General features: G+C 35.4%; 1 pseudogene; it reads right to left on the bottom strand.

Moving 5' to 3' along the window:
• Window positions 1-3,480: 3,480 nt before the first annotated feature.
• On the bottom strand, window positions 3,481-3,548 carry LOC136792356 (U4 spliceosomal RNA; annotated as a pseudogene).
• Window positions 3,549-16,500: the final 12,952 nt, after the last annotated feature.

Genomic DNA, 16,500 nt, shown 5'->3' with positions numbered 1-16,500 from the left:
GACTAATGCAAAGGGCTTGTGGATATAAGCATGTAGGAAAACTAAGCATTAACAGCAATAGCTGATACTTACATAGAGCTTTCTATATACTAGATGTATATTATATATACATATACACAGAAATATATATACACACACAGACATCCCCACACTCAGGTATTGTACCTGAATATCAAAGATCTCATATATATAGTAAGGAGACTCATGAAAAGAGAAATTCTTATAAATTAATATTTAAGATTTGAATGATACATTTTTTAAAGCAACGTAAGTCTGATAAGAGATAAGGAAAACAATCCTTTCCTTAGAAATAGAATTAGGATATAAATGGGGGGGGAGAAAGGAACTGGAGAAATGATGGAGAATAATTACAAGGAAAATTCAAAGAAAGGCTGATTTAAACATTCCTTGTAAATTATCTCTATTTTGATTAGCTGGTGATTCTTGTTCTGACACATGGATTACAGAGCTGGAAGAAAGGTGAGGGAAAAAAAGAAATACCAGACACTTAAATTATAACCCACTAAAAAGATCAAAGAAATGCTAGTTAACACTTTATTTCTTAGGGTAGATGAAATATAAAAAAACCTAAAAACTCAAAAACAGAAAGAAGAGCCTTTGCCATGTAAGGACCAAAGTCAAATGGGTGCCCAGAGGAATAATAAAAATGCCCTTCTTTTAGCAAGCAAAAAAATTCAAAAATATAGCTTAACAATACAAATAGAAAACAGCCATCAGTGTGACTAGGTGTTCATTTTGTGGTCCTGCTTTATCAGTTATTGTGTTTCCCAGTCAGTTATAGTGTTAAATATCACCCAACAGATTAGATTTCAGTGGAACAATTCCAACTAACTTGAAATTAGTCATGATAATGAGGAGAAAGAAGCTTCTGGACAGCTCCCAAGCTTCATTCATCTATAAGTTCTGAATTTTTGAATCAAAACTTTGTAAGGACTAAAAGTGTTTTTAAAAAGGATAAATATAGTTTTCACCATTTTTAAAATTACCTATTGCTTTTATAATATAGATACAGAGGAATACAAAAAGCTAAATCACAGGAGTTGGGAAGAGAAAAGAAAGGGAAACATCTGAATATCTGTGCAATAGCCAAATATCTGACTTTGTCCATTTAATGCTTGCACCAGTCAATGTAAACCAGCTTTACCAATATAACAAACTCTGCCACAGTCTCAGTGGCTTAAAACTATAAAAGTTTATCCTCATGTTACCTGTCTGCTAAGGGTTTGCTGAGGTTTCTGCTCTGTGTGATCCTCATGATGAAACACCTACTAAAACATTGCCAGTAATCAAGGCAGAGCGAAATAGAAGGTCGAAAATCACGCAGGTAACATATAACAATTATGCCTATATTTTATCGGTCAAAGTAGACATATGGCACACCTAACTTCACAAGAACAGAGGCATGCAATCCAACCAGGTACATAAGAAAAAAATAGAAATATTTGCTGGATAGAAATAGCAAACACCACAAGGCTCACAGAAGTCCATTTTAGTAATGAAATTAAACCCCAGGGAGGTCACACAACCACTCAGTGACACTTGTTAGTGGAATAGCCAGTTTTGAAATCCAGGCATTTCTGACTTCAGGATGTGAATTGGGAAATGGGTGGAATGAATGCTTGATTAATTCAATGTTACAAAGTCCTTGGTACTGGAAGTTGCCTTACCTGTGGAACAGCAGCATCACCTAAGAATTTAATAGAAATGTACAATCTCAGCCCCACCCAAGATACTGAACCAGAATTTGCCTTGTAATAAGGTCTCTTGGCAATTCATCTGTACTTAAAGTTTGAGAAGCCCTGTCTTAAATTTCTTTGTCTTTGAGCACGCATGAAGTCTCATCGGAAGTAACCCACGGCTGTCCCCTGCTCCAAGCCTACACCTATCCATTTAGAAAGCCTTCCCCCAAATTTTCCATCACCACCACTACTCAGTCATTTCTGGGACCCTATGTAGGAATGTGATAAGGATAACCATCTTCCCTCAACTTTAATACACCTCTGTTTACTCTCCCCGCTGTCTTTCTCCAGGCACAGTGACCTCTCTTTCCTGTGTCTGCTAGCCCGCAGAATAACAAATATGTCCTATTATCTGTGCCACAGCTGAGGAAATGGGTGAAGAATGGACCTCTCTGGAAATCGCATTTCAACTGACTATCTAGGCCTCTAAGCAGCACTGCTTATGCCTAGAATCAAACACATTCATATACATATACAGCTTCTACAGCTCTTCCTTTGAGCAACACTTTTTAAATGGCTCAAGATCAGTCTATTGACCAAATGTAAGCAGTGGTGAAGGGATGAGAGAGAACTTTTTCTCATCTCTATTGTGCATAGTTCTCTTTTATCTTCCTAAGAATATCAACCCCCAAAGAACTGTGCACCATACACCCAATTCAACAACAACAAAAAGGAAACTCTCTCATGCATACTAGTAATTCATGTAAATAACACTTGGGGTAAGGGGTACTTCAGATCAGCAGAAATTATCTCTTACAATTAACATATCATATCTAGGATACTAAATAGAAAATAATCATTTTGAATAAACCTAAAGGCCCTCTTATTTTGACAAGTGGTATTGTTTCATACTACTTCTATTCAAATAATTATCCTAGAGAATATAATCCTCGAGTGTTTTGGAATCTTTCTGCTATGAAAAACAAGACAACAGACCCCAAATGGAGTTGCTTATGCTAAACCTCACACCACCACCAAGACTTCACTTAATTACAGTTTCTGCTTTCCCAGAAATGGAATCTTAAACCAGTCAATCAGGAATTGTCTGATCAGCACTAGTTAAGTAATCTTCCTGTCAGACCCCTGTCATCTCCTAAAAGAAAGTAAATTTGTCGTAATCAATCCACGTCTTTGCCTAGTATAACTTCCTTGTTCTTGCTCCCTTCTGTATGTAAACGTTTTTCATTTTATACCAGGTCCTCAGAGCTCCTTGCTATCTGCTAGTTTCAATACTATCTGATTGGAATTCATTTTTGCCCAAATAAACTCTTAAAACTTTTAATATAACTCATAAAACTTATCTCTTAACATTGTTGTACATAATAATAATAAATTGAAACTTTAAAGAAAACCTATAACTAATAAAGAAATAATGGGGCTTCCCCGGTGGCGCAGTGGTTGAGAATCCGCCTGCCGATGCAGGGGACACGGGTTCGTGCCCCGGTCCGGGAAGATCCCACATGCCGCGGAGCAGCTGGGCCCATGAGCCATGGCCGCTGAGCCTGCGCGTCCGGAGCCTGTGCTCCGCAACGGGAGAGGCCACAACAGTGAGAGGCCCGCATACCACAAAAAAAACCAAACCAAAACAAAACAAAACAAAAGAAATAATGAAACAGAATGAAAAAGGAAAGCCTAATAATAAGTATACATCAGTAGGACAGGGTGTGCTACATGAAATATAAGCAGACTTGGGTTTTCCTGCATAGGACTACCCTTATTCATTATAATTAGCAATAATTGTACCTTGGATAAACTTCATTGGCTACAATACTGCCACTGTACAAAGCTTCCCCTTATTCATTTTAGAGCCAAATCCCTCCTGCTCCAAATTGTCATTGGGATGCCCATCTAAATATGACATTTCCCAAACCATATGACCAAGTGTTAGCCAATGGGATGTGAGCAACTTTCAGGTCACATTCTTAAAAGGAAGCTACTTGCCTTTCACTTGTTCTTTTCACCTAGAAAGTATCAACAACTTTAACAGTCACCTTGGATCCAGGGATGGAATCTATGCTGATGATGGAAAAGCAACTCTTCCAAATCCCACTATGTTGCAATCTTAGAATTTTATGCAGCAGAGACATAAATCTTCTGTCATGTTTAAGTCACTGCTAATTGGTCTTCGGATCAATATTTAACTAATATACGACTTAATATAAACAATTGTGAGTTTTTTTTCCATCAAAATCTAACCTCTGATAGAATACCTATATAACTGAGGATCTTGCTTTGCCTGATGAGTGAGAACTAAAAACAACAGAATTATTACAAAAAAGCAGAAGGAAAAGACAGCTATATTTAACTTTAGAAAAGTAAATATTCTTTATTTTTTCAAAAATGAATTTGGAAGAGTTTAACATTTTCATAGGTATAATATCAGATTTATTTGCAAAATATTTTGGATGAAGTAAGCAAGGATCTTCTTAGTCTACACAATTTTATATATGTTTTTATTCAACTAAATGTGCTATGTGAATTGTCCTGTTTCTGTGAATGAGCTCATCATTTTCTCTGGCTCCAAACCATCCTGCAAGCCTTCCTTCTTCCCTCTTCTGCCATCCTATTAGTCTCTTCTTCCTTTGTTGTAGAGCCTCCCATATGAATTCTTTCTCTTTTATGTCACTGCTGTATCCAAATCATTACCCACTTCTTCCAGGGTTCTTAAAACTCTATAAGTGGCCATTACTCCAGCTGCCTCTAACCCTTTGTCTCTTTATTCCACCAGTTCAAAACTTATGGAGAAAAAAATTTTTTTATATCTTCATTGTGCAAATCATTCCCTTCATCAGATACTTTCAAACGTTAACATATAAATTTCAGTCTTCTTAGACATTTTGTTATGTAAGCTTCATCCATCGTTATTTCCTGAATACAAAACATGTAGTCACACCTCCATTTGTTCAGTCCATAGTCTGCCTGAAAAGTATTTTTGATTCAAAACCTCCCAAAGCCCATTCTTCCTTCAAAGCCTACATCATGGCCTGCCCTTTTCATAAGATCTTCAACTGTCCTAGGCGCCCAGCCTCTCTTCTGAATTCATAGTGTTCTTATATGTTCAAAGCATCTAGACCCTCTACTATATCTCATCCTTCAAGAGACAGTAGATGACACCAGTCAGTTGAAATATATATCTAACCTACTGTGCATGTGGCACTATGCTTGGTGGTAGGAATTCAAAGAAAAGACCTGATAGCTGCTGCCTTTGAGAGGCTTACAGACAATTTGGAAAGATATTTAAAAAGCAAATCACAATACAAGATTATACAGAGTTTTTAGAATTCAGAAGTTGGACACATTTAAGGTTGTGGCTCTTACTCCAGCCCCTGGGATTTTATCACCTTATTTGTCATTCTTCTCCCCCAAATTAATTTGTTTTAAAACTACCCTAAGAACTTATATTTAAACCTCTTTGAATTAATAAACCTTAAAAGACTAATAACATCTATAACCTTTATGTTGAATAAACATATCTCTCCCACTTTTCATTCAAATGGTACCTGTTTGGGAAAAGAAGATTTTTTTCATGTGTCTGAATGAAAAGCGTGATGATTCCATGCTTTCTTTTTTATCCGTAGGTAGTAAAAAATTCCCATAATCACTTTAAATAACTAAATGTCTTTTGTATTAATAAAAATATCCAATTCCAAATAGGAATCAACATCCTAAACATGAATCACATTGAGTCTTGTCCCTCACATACCGCCTCAGGAATCACTGAAAGCAGGATGTAGGGCCGAAGGAGTGGGGTATCATTTTTCTTTTCTCCTTCTACACTTCGTTCTCCTATTCCCCCTCTTTGATTTTGGCAACCACAGTTTCTGAACCTGCCCATGTCAAAATAGAGCATAGATGAGAGGGACAGGAAATATCTAACTCACTCTTGTGAGGAGGTCTCCCTCTCTTTCGGTCAGGTGGATTTAATGCTAACTTTCTCACTCCTTGTTACTTTTGCAGATTCTTTGGAAATCTTGTCCATTATCCTCTTACCTGAAGTTTTCTTGACCCACACACGAATGCACTATATGTTGGTGTTAGGTCACTCCCTTTTCAGTTTTTATAAATTGGAGATCTACCTCTAGTTTCTCCTTTGCTGAGTCCAGTTCACCCATCTAGGAGCAAGCGTGCATAGGACACACACTAGTCTTCCTTGCCCATCTCCTACATCTGGGAAATGAGGGGGAAACATTCATTCTTTGATCAGATGAATGAAGAATACAGGCTAATCCCAGCCCAAGCAGACCACTGGCACATCTCTCACCTGCTAGATTTCTCAGGCATGTGTGAGACACTGATCATTATGTTGCCTTAATTCAGGATATCAAGGTCTCCTAGTTCGGGATGTCAGATTTAGCAAATTAAAGTACAGACATCCTGCAATAGCAATTCAACTTTAGCCTGCATGTTTAGTATTTTATCTAGAAATTCTACTCCTAGTAGTTCTGTTGATGTCACTCTCTTGACCTGAAGTGAGGAGGAGACTCCCCCAACCATTGATTTTGGGGATGAATCTCTCAGTTCAACTTTATACAAAGAAATACTTTTCCTAAGTCCCCTATCAATCTTCATTCTTTGAAATATTTTAAATAGTCAACCTTAGGGATGATAACCTTTCTTAATATTTCCTTTGGAAATTTGCATCTTGATTTGGTGGGGATCCAAGGTTAAAAGGATTCTCATGTATTGCTGGTAAAAATGTTCATTGTTACAACCATCTTGGTTTGCAACCTGACAAAATCCATTAAAATAAAAATTACACACACACTTTGGAGACTCCTTCCCTGAGAATCATTATATACATATAAAATGACACTAGTATAAAATGTTTCATAACAAGGATATCCTAGCAGTATTGGTTCATAGAAGCAAAAAAGAAAATAAAAATCAGTAAAAATTTAAATCACCATCAATAGAGGAATAACTGAATAATTTATGGTACAAAGCTCACTCTGAAATATTGAAAAGAATAAATTAGAACTATTCCAATTGATTTGGAGAGATTTCCATAAGGTATAGTTGAGGAAAACTTTTAAATTCATCAAAAAGTACATGTTTCTAAAATAAATGAATTATCATGATAGAAATCTCTATTTACAATTTTTCCTATAGCTACAGAAAAAAGGAGAAAATATGGAAGACTACATGTAATTGTGTTTATGAGAGATCATCAGGAGTACATATATTAGGTTTGCAGAGACTGGTGGGAGGGAAGATATTTTTTTTTTGCTAAAAATAAACTTCTCTTTTCCAATGTAAAAATTGTACTTTCAAAAGGTCTTTTGCAAAGTTATTGATCCTTTCCATTAAACCAGACCTAGATCTAGCCTTTATTATTGACTTTAGCATACAACCCTTTACCCTAAGGCTTCAGGTTAACTTTGCATAAGTAAATTGTTCAATCATTAACATAGTTTAATTCCACAGACAAAGCTTTAGTCATTTACAGGCACATATGGTAACCAATAATAATAATAATAATAATAATAATAAAAACTTTATTGTAAATCTTAAAAGGCAGACAATCTGATTTTTAGGGAAACAATAGTAAATAGATATAATGTAAATTATCTAACAGGAACTCCCTCAGTTTTCTCCTACAGAACAGGAAATTTACAAGCCTACTCATGCAGGCATGTGACGTTTTCTTCCCTCCTGTTACATTAGAAGCAAGGCCATCTCTCTTTAAGCACCGCTCTTTCATCTGTGCTTTGAGATCTAATCACTTTTGTATTCCGAGGATGCTTATATTATTAATGATTGCTTCTAATCCCTATTTATGGAACCAGTCCCTCTCAACCAGATCCCTCTAACATACAATTACACAAAATCATCCTTCAACCACATAATTGCCTCCAGCTTGTCACCATACTCTTCTTTACCTTTAATCTAACTTCTAGAAAGAATTGTTCATAGTTTAGTCTCCTTTTCTTTGGCTCATCACTCCTCAGTCTATTCCAAACTGGCTTTCTTTATCTTTTCTACAGTGAAAATTCACTGATCTCACCACTGACCTTCATGTCATGGAATTCAATGGATATTTTTCTGTCCTCCTCTTATTTGCTATTACCATAGCATTTGACAATGTAGACAACTCCATTATTTCTACTGTCTCTGATAGTTTCCTTCTCTTGTCTTGGTTTCTGTGACATCACCCTCTCTTGGTTTCCCAACTATATTTCTGTTCTCTTTTTAATCTCATTTATGTTCATTCTTCTAGTCCTGCCTATTTAATGTTGCAATTTCTCAAGACTCAGATATCTTTCCTTCTCTCTAACTCTCTCTCTAAAACTTAAGATCTATGGCTCTAATTACCATCCATGTGTTGATGACTCCAATCTTTTCATCTTTGTAGTTCCAGATAGACCTCTCCTCCGGGTCATATATCCAACTACTTTCTCAACATCTTTACTTGGATATCAAAAGCATTTCAAGCTCCTTCTATCTGTGATTGAGCACATGACCCTCCTTCAAAACCTTGGTTCTCTCCCACAGTTAGAGTACAGCACTGTCATACTCTAGAGGCATAAGCCAGAAACCTAGCAGTCATTCTTATTATTTCCCTTCTCTTATCTTCCCATACTTAATTGATCATTAAATCCTTTAAGTCAATCATCCAAATATATTTCAAACCTCTACTCTTATCATTATCTCCTCTGTAATCAGTACTTATCCAAGCTATTAGCTATTCTCATTTCTTTCCTGGACAATATTTATAATAAATTAGAATATATCATAATAATGATTATTATTATTTAGCCTACAAACTTTTTCTTTTATCTCTATTAGGTCTCCTCCCACCATTCTCTAAACAGTGACTTTTCCAATAACAAATTTGATCGGGTCACTTTCTTCTTAAAACTCTTCAATGACTTTGGACTGCCCTTAGGACGGAGACCAAGTTTCTTCATATTGCCTACAAGCCCTGTATGATCTGGTTCTTGACATCATCTTTAGTCTTACCCTTTTGATCTTCCTTTCCCAGGGGAATACTTTTAAATCTCACAATCTAAGTGAAGCTGGTTTATTTTATCTCCTATGGAATTATATTTCCTTCCTTCTGAGTACTTATCTCAGTTTTTAATTAAATATCTATTAACAATTTGACCTTTTATTAGTAGCCTCCATTAGAATGGAGAGAATTTTAATTTTCTCATCATTGCATTTTCAAAGCCCTGAACATGGCACATAAGCAGTACAAAAAATTTTTATTAAATAAGTTAATACAAATGCACACAGAATAATGTAGTATTTGAGAGAATAAACTCTAGAATCAGATACACTGAATTTCAAATTCTAATTCTTCCCTTCCTAGTTGTATAATCCTGGGGAATTTTTTTCTCTCTTAGTTTCCTCATCCCTCCTAAGGATGGTTATAAAAACGTCAATAGCTAATATTAAATAAGGACAGTAATGGCACTTAACACTGGGCTAAGTGCTTTCATATGAATTATCTCACTCAAAATTAATGCCACGAGGTAGGTGTTAATATTATTCTTATTTTAGAGGTGAGGAAACAGAAAATTAAGAGAATTAAGTAACTTTCCCAAAGTCATATAGGCATTAAATGGAAGAGATATAAGTAAAACTTAAGTCAAGTCTATTTGCTACCAAAGTATATGCTTAGAGCCTTATTGCTTAAGTCATCCTTCTCATACTAACCTAATGTGTGGCTCCACTGAGATTATATATACACTGCTTACCACAGTGTCTGGGACATAGTAAATCCTCCAGTAATAGTGCTTATTGTTTTTCTCACTGTTATTATTAGCACAGATTATAAGACCTAGGAAGTGAAACTGATAGATTTTCATTTCCCTACAGGATAAATTTATGCAATCTTAACAAGTCCCTGTCAATTCCATCTGCCTCAGAGCTAGTGGCTTACATCTAAGAAGGCAAAGCCTTCTTCCCCATCTTCAAGGTCCCTCCAAGAGCCTTCACATCCAAGAGGCCTGCCTAATACCTCCAAAGAGAGAAACTCACCCACCTCTGAACTCAGTGCAATTTGAACCTCCACCAAATGATAGGGTAATTAATCGTAAGCCATCCAGAATAATTTCTTTTATTGCTGGACTCCAGGCTTTTACTGCTTTGTATTCCCTGAGCACCCAGCTGAATGCTTTGCACACCATTAGTGAAGGAACAAATATTTGTTAACTGATTGATTGAAAAGAGACAAGAAAACATCATAACTAAAACAGATTCTTTATGCCCTCTTCAGAGACCAGAATGTCAGTGTTCAGATGTCAGTAAATCATGAGAAGGATGTTGTAAGTTCAGAGAAAGTTCACTCAGAGCAATATTTTCTTCAAATCTCCTGGCCAGATAGACTAATTTCTCACTATAATAATTTCCACAGAGACGCTATCATAGCTTACAGCAACATTTCTGTATCTTTTAATTTATAGAATTTAATAGCATGGTTCTTCATAGAGATTTAAAAGACTGATTTTCCAAGGGTTATTGACATTATTTATATCTGTTCCAATTGTACTTATAGCCTGCACCCTAACATAATCAAAACAGTGAATATAAAACAATGAGTTAAGAAAATAAAAATATCATAGAAATAATATATCCTACTCTTAGATGCTAAATAAAGATTCTGGAATACTTGCCACATTAATAGATAAGCATTAGGTTTTTCTAATTGACATTAGTAAATGTATAAACACACAGCACACCCATATTATTATGTCAGCAAGATTATTCATTGTAGCTTTTGACCTGTATATATTTCAATATTTTAGTTTCTATTTGTCCTCACTGATCCTCCTCACTGTAAAAATTGATATCTTAACAGTGATCACTGTCAGGTTGTTATGTACATGTTAATCGTATAAACCAACAAGATTATTTGCCAACTGTTGAGATTGATTTAAAATCTTATAATCAATTCCAGGTTCCAAGATTTCCTTACAATAGTAGTTTAGGGGTAGAAAGTTGTTGGAAAGCGGAAGGTGGGGGAGGATAGAATAGGCCTGGAGATTGTTTGGAAGATGCACTTACATGACAGGTATACCAATTTGCTTAGATGAAATGATTTCTTGGATTGCCTTTTGGGTGAACTTATGGAGAACATAGTTGGGGAGACTGGGCTCCCCTCCTCAGTCCCTAGTACTTGCACCTCATTTTTATGATGGCAAAGAAGGAACACACTGGCTAAATAATTGACAAGGGGTATTCATGTGTTTTTATCTTGCTCAACTCAGCTAAACAAATAAAAAATAGCAATATTAACTTTCTGTTTAGGTAGCATCTACTTTACCAAAGTTTTCCTCTGAATTTTTTTGTCCTTAAAGAGCAGCCAAAAATATGTTTATTTTGAACTATGAATATGTGTAAAAATCTGGAGTCTTGAATTTTAGATAAAGAGCTTTCTTGCTGAATTTTTCCTAATATATCAATACATTCTCTAGTCATTTAGCAAATAATTACTTGACTAAGCACAAGGGGAGGGGATAAATACCTCCTTTCTGTAAGGTTGTCTTTTAGAACATTAGCCAAAATAAGTTTAGAAACTTACATTTTAGTCTTATTTTTTTCAGTTCTCATGAAAACAAGGTTTCTCCAGAAATATTTTCAAACACGTTGTTTAATCAAGAGAACTGTGAGATGAGGAAATCTATAGAAACTAACAGAAACTAATAATAATGACTATTAGTTAAAACTTACATGGCTTTTCAAAGGTACAGAAATGTTATATAATAGATAACGCACACCAGAGCCATCAGTTAGGTCATGATGAAGCCACAAGATGCCCTGAATACATTTGATCACAGAAAACATAGTCACTTTGATTTGTAAACCATGTTGATGAATATCTTGTTCATCTTCATCATTTTTCAAATGAGAGACTAAAACCCAGAAAGGTCAAGTTGCTTCTCCAAAATAACTGGCCGGATATGAATTTATTCATCACTAAAATCAAAATTTCTTGATTACACTTCTCATTGCCTAATTCCACAATTGTTTTCCCAACAAAACCAAAAAACTTATTATTCTTCAGTAACATGGTAAAGAAACATTAAATATTCAGGTTTAAAAAGAACCCCAGGGCTTCCCTGGTGGCGCAGTGGTTGAGAGTCCGCCTGCCGATGCAGGGGACACGGGTTCATGCCCCAGTCCGGGAGGATCCCACATGATGCGGAGCGGCTGGGCCCGTGAGCCATGGCTGCTGAGCCTGCGCGTCCGGAGCCTGTGCTCAGCAACGGGAGAGGCCACAACAGTGAGAGGCCTGCGTACCGCAAAAAAAAAAAAAGAACCCCATATCTTGCCTACATTAAATAAGTTTCATTTAATGACTCATAGAGAAATTGAATCTATCACAAAGCATTAGACAACCTACCAGCAATTTCTGAAGTGTGTGTACATTTTCTTAACTTCTATTTAACTTTTCAAATACAATCTGTAGAAAACCATGGGAAATTAACTGTATCTCAGGCAGTAATGTAAAAATGGAATAGAGTCTTATAAAGCATGCTCTCTAAATTATATTATAATAGAACATAAGTCTGTAAAACTTAGTAAAGCCTAAGTATTTTATTCTGGATTATAACAGGAATTGCCTAGAGGTATTCAATAGCATTTAGAGAATAAGCAGGGATAATTTTCAGTTTCTAATAATATGATAGATCACAAACTCCCCTTTCCTCTCCCCAAATACTTACTGATATAAGATATCTAAAACTTGTGGTTATAACTAATATATTTTTTTAAATACACAAATATGTTTGTGAAAATGTAAGGGAAATTTCCAGAAACCAAATAGCAAAGAAGAAGCAGAAAACCAGAGTGACATGAATTTTAAAGCAAATTACAGGACGCTGTTTTGGTAAGAAGAAAGGACCTTGTATTTAAATTGAGGGAGAGGGGAAATAGACAATAAACAAAGAAGGAAAGAATGAAGTAACAAAAGAAAGAAGGAAAGAAGGAGGGAAGACATGAGACTATGATAAAGTAGTGTACAGAAAATTCAAAGAATGATATGCCAAAGAATGACTGGATGGTTACTTTAGATTGGATAGTCAAAATCTCAGCATGTTGACATTTGCTGAGAAATTAATAACGTTTTGAGATAGCTAAGAAAAAAAAGAAAAGAAAAAAAAACAGGAAAAAGAGAATTTTAGGCAGAGGAAATAATGATATCATTATCCGTAATTCAGTTGTTAAAGAGATCATAGAAGATTAACCAAAGAAAAATGTTCAAAATAAAATTTAAAGTTTAAAATCATGTTTCAAAAATCAAAATGTGTTTAATACGTTGCATTTCTGTAGAGAGAGACATACAGAAATAAAAAAAATACTTAAGAGAATCGACAAACACTGCTTTAACTTGGACTACGTCAAACTAAAAAGCATCTACACAGTAAAAAAAAAATTTAACAAAATGAAGAAACCTACTGGATGTGAGAAAATATTTGCAAACCGTATGTCATATAAGGGGTTAATATCCAAACTGTATAAAATACTTATACAACTCAATGACCCAAAAAATCTAATTTAAAAACGGGCAGAGGAACTGAATAGACATTTTTCCAAAGAAGGCATCCAAATGACTAAGAGGTACATGAAAAGGTCTCAACATCACTTCTCATCAGGGAAATGCAAGTCAAAAGTACAATGAGATATCACCTCACACTTGTTAGAATGGCTATTAGCAAGACAACTAGCGATAACACATGTTGGTGAGGATGTGGAGAAAAAGGAACACTTGTGCACTGTTGGTGGGAATGTAAATTGTTTCAGTCGCTGTGAAAAATAGTATGGAGTTTCTTCAAAAAATTAAAAATAGAACTATATATAATTCAGTAATTCCACTTCTGGTATATATCCAAAACAAATGAAGAGAGATATCAAAAAGATATTTGCACTCCCATGTTTGTTCCCATAGCCAAGATATGGAAACAACCTAAGTGTCCATCAATGGATGAATAGTTAAAATAAAGAAGATGTGAGATAGATATATATATAAAATATTCCATTGATATATATATATTCCATATATTTATACATATGGAATGGAATATGGAATATTATTCAGTCATGAGAAGGAATATTATTATATTATTCAGTCATGAGAAAGAAGGAAATTCTGCCATTTGCAACAACATGGATGGACCTTGAGGGCATTACGCTAAGTGAGAAAAGTTGGAGAAAGACAAATACCATATGATATCACTTACATGTGGCCTCTAGAAAAGCCAAACTCATAGAAACAGAAAGTAGAATGATGGTTGCCAGGCTCTCAGGGAAAGGGGGAATTGGGAAGATGTTTTTAGGGTACAAATTTGCAACTAGTAAATAAGTTCAGGAGAACTCATGCACAGCATAGCATTACAGTCAACAATACTGTATTATAAACTTCACATTTGCTAAGAGACTAGCTCTTAATTGTTCTCACTAAAAAAGAGAAATGATAATTATGTGACATAATAGAGGTATTCACTAATGCTAACATAGTAATCATACTGTACTATATAAATATCAAATCAACACATTGTATATCTTAAACGTACACAGTTCTATATGTCAGTTATACCTCCATAAAAAAGTTGGTTATATCTGGGATGGAATTATGTGTAATGTTTCTATCACTTTTGTTTATTTGTATTTGTTAAATTTTTACAGTGAACCTGTATTATTTTAAAATAAGAAAAAAGTTAATATTAAACAATTAACATCACTTTATCTGATATTATTATTGAAAGACCACTGTGATCAGTACACTCTGTTACATTCATCCCTTCACCCAATCAAAACACCATGGCCTTCATTTCAAAATGACAAACTGTTCTTTGACAACACTTTTGATCTGAGGTAAAAAGACTAAATTAAACCACAGAGATGAGGGAAATGTATATGCTCTAATCTCAGTTATCTGTCATCTGTTATTAGTTATCTACTGTCTGTTCCTGACTCCCATACTAAGCTCTCCAGAAATTGACCTCATTGCAAACTTAGCACCAGTGACTCAGAACTAGATGAGGTGGGAGTTTCGCTACCAGCTGTTTTAAAGCCATGTCTCCCAGGTTCACAAATGACGGTCATTAAGGATTTGCCTCAGATGTCCTAATAGATACCTTTTATTTTCAGAATCAAAGCAAATCTACAATTACTGGAGGAGCATGGGCTCAGGCTGATTGATACTAGAGCACTAGGTAAAGAAATCCAGTCTTTCTCTAGTCCCCTCAGGGAGAAAGCAGCTTGTGTGTGATCTTTCTTTCTCTCTGGTCTAAGATACACATTGACCCAGTCTGTTACCTAATCCTGCCTCTCTCACACTCCCATAATGTACTCAAGAGTTATGTTTACAGAGTACTGACAAAATTGCAGAGTGACATCTACAGCAACATAAAGAAAATTATTTTCTTAGATAAAGGAGATTACTTGCTACTGGCGAGATGAATCACTCGGAACCATAGTTCATTGCTGCTTTCATGGGCTTTATCCAAGATTAGAAAATAAACAAGTCTGGGAAAAAGTAAATCTAACAACTGGCAGAATCTCTAGAAAAGCCTTACTTTTCTTTTCGTCATTAACAAAAGTTTTGTTTTGTTTTTTCCTCTTGAGTCTTTCCTACAAGATTCTGTACTGAGTCCTGTTTTCATGAATATTACAACATTCCTATTGCCTTAATAGAGTTTCCAACCAATATTCTTATTTTCCTGGGGGTGGCAAAACCAGGTTAGATCCTCACAAACACCATTTCCTCATCCTGGCTACACAGGTTTTATTTTTATAACTTTTGCTGTTAGGTTAGGGTCAAGATGCCAATGACTCATGAGTGTACATCAGGTACATCTTCAACTTCCAAGGGCATCCAGCTTCCTCTCTCTTCTCAGGAAATGAAGACTGAACAGGCTCAGCCTCACAATGGCAGGAGTCTCTTCTTGGAAAAAAATATGCCCAAGACAGACTCCTGATATACTTCAGACTTAAAGAAACTGAGAAATAAACTCTTATGATTAATGTGTAGACTACTGAGCTTTGAAGGTAGTTTAGATACAGCAGCCTTCATTAATTGTCCTAATGCACGGAGTTTGAGTTTTCTCATATATAATAGAGGCAAAATTATATACATGCAAGGCTGTTGTGAGAAATCAATGAACAGATACATTAAAAATATGTAGACTGGTATTTTGTCTTCATGAATGCTGTAAAATGGCCTGTTCTTTGGGGGTTATTATACTGTTTAGCTTGGTAAAATTATAGAGACTGGCCCCATCTTTCCAATTCACATCCCCCTTAGATCTCCTCTGGCATTCACAATTGTCACACCAACCAAGGCATACAGCACTTCCCTTGGTCTTTTTGCTGAAGACATTTCACTTTTAGATAGCGGGTCCATTAGAAACTACTACTTACAAGGTGTTAAAATTAGTTTGAAGAGGTAAACTTACCCACGGGGCCTTTGCATCATATTAATGAATTGTGCTTAGTGATTAAGCGGTCTTTAAGACAAAAAAGATTGAAGTTCTAATTGTGTAACTAGAAAGAAGCTAGAAACCCTTAAGTACAAAAGTAATTATAACAGTTATATGTTAGATACTAAATATGCACCAGGCTCTGAACTGAACACTTTATATTTATTTTGACATTTCATCGTCATAGTATGACTATGAGGTAGGTACTATTAAAGCCAATTTTCTAACTGAAGAAACTGAGAGTGAGTGTGGTTAAGTGGAATACCCAAGGTCACACAGTAAGTGGGAAAAAGTAGAAAGAGATCCCTGCCCAG

Source organism: Kogia breviceps, chromosome 12 (assembly GCF_026419965.1).
Source record: "Kogia breviceps isolate mKogBre1 chromosome 12, mKogBre1 haplotype 1, whole genome shotgun sequence".
Lineage (NCBI taxonomy): Eukaryota > Metazoa > Chordata > Mammalia > Artiodactyla > Physeteridae > Kogia > Kogia breviceps.
Note: the sequence above shows the minus strand (reverse complement) of the source record. Positions and strands in the feature narration are given on the sequence as shown.